The sequence below is a fragment of the Neophocaena asiaeorientalis genome, unplaced genomic scaffold, assembly GCF_003031525.2.
Source record: "Neophocaena asiaeorientalis asiaeorientalis breed wild unplaced genomic scaffold, Neophocaena_asiaeorientalis_V1.1 scaffold371, whole genome shotgun sequence".
Taxonomy (NCBI): domain Eukaryota; kingdom Metazoa; phylum Chordata; class Mammalia; order Artiodactyla; family Phocoenidae; genus Neophocaena; species Neophocaena asiaeorientalis.
The window spans coordinates 3,196,828-3,198,413 of NW_020172369.1; positions in this window are offsets into that span (position 1 = coordinate 3,196,828).

Genomic DNA, 1,586 nt, shown 5'->3' on the forward strand with positions numbered 1-1,586 from the left:
GGCCTTTATTATGTTGAGGAAAGTTCCCTCTATGCCTACTTTCTGCAGGGTTTTTATCATAAATGGGTGTTGAATTTTGTCAAAAGCTTTCTCTGCATCTATTGATATGATCATATGGTTTTTCTCCTTCAATTTGTTAATATGGTGTATCACATTGATTGATTTGCGTGTATTGAAGAATCACTTGATCATGGTGTGTGACCCGTTTAATGTGCTTTTGGACTCTGTCTGCTAGTATTTTGTTGAGGATTTTTGCATCTATGTTCGTCAGTGATATTGGCCTGTAGTTTTTTTTTTTTCTTTGTGACATCCTTGTCTGGTTTTTGTATCAGGGTGATGGTGGCCTCATAGAATGAGTTGGGGAGTGTTCCTCCCTCTGATATATTTTGGAAGAGTTTGAGAAGGATAGGTGTTAGCTCTTCTCTAAATGTTTGATAGATTTCGCCTGTGAAGCCATCTGGTCCTGGGCTTTTGTTTGTTGGAAGATTTTTAATCACAGTTTCAATTTCAGTGCATGTGAGTAGTCTGTTCATATTTTCTATTTCTTCCTGATTCAGGCTTGGCAGGTTGTTCCTTTCTAAGAATTTGTTCATTTCTTCCAGGTTGTCCTTTTTATTGGCATAGAGTTGCTTGTAGTAATCTCTTATGATCTTTTGTATTTCTGCAGTGTCAGTTGTTACTTCTCCTTTTTTCATTTCTAATTCTATTGATTTCATTCTTCTCCCTTTTTTCTTGATAAGTCTGGATAATGGTTTATCAATTTTGTTTATCTTCTCAAAGAACAAGCTTTTAGTTTCATTGATCTTTGCTCCCATTTCCTTCATTTGTTTTTCTTTTTTTTCTGATCTGATTTTTATTATTTCTTTCATTCTGCTAACTGTGGAGTTTTTTTTTTTTGTTTGTTTGTTTTTCTTTCTCTAATTGCTTTAGGTGCAATGTTAGGTTGTTTATTCGAGATGTTTCCTGTTTCTTAAGGTAGGAATGTACTGCTATAAACTTCCCTCTTAGAACTGCTTTTGCTGCATCCCATAGATTTTGAATCCTCGTGTCTCCATTGTCATTTGTTTCTAGGTATTTTTTGATTTCCTCTTTGATTTCTTCAGTGATCACTTCATTATTAAGTAGTGTATTGTTTAGCCTCCATGTGTTTGTATTTTTCACAGATCTTTTCCTGTAACTGATATCTAGTGTCATAGTGTTGTGGTCAGAAAAGATACTTGATACAATTTCAATTTTCTTATATTTACCAGGGCTTGATCTGTGACCCAATATATGATCTATCCTGGAGAATGTTCCATGAGCACTAGAGAAAAATGTGTATTCTGTTGTTTGTGGATGGAATGTCCTATAAATATCAACCAATCTGTGTCTTTTGGTGGGAGTATTTATGCCATTTACATTTAAGGTAATTATTGATATGTATGTTCCAATTCCCATTTTCTTATTTTTTGGGGTTTGTTATTGTAGGTATTTTCCTTCTCTTGTGTTTCTTGCTTAGAGAAGTTCCTTTAGCAGTTTTTGTAGAGCTGGTTTGGTGGTGCTGAACTCTCTCAGCTTTTGCTTGTCTGTAAAGGTTTTAATTTCTC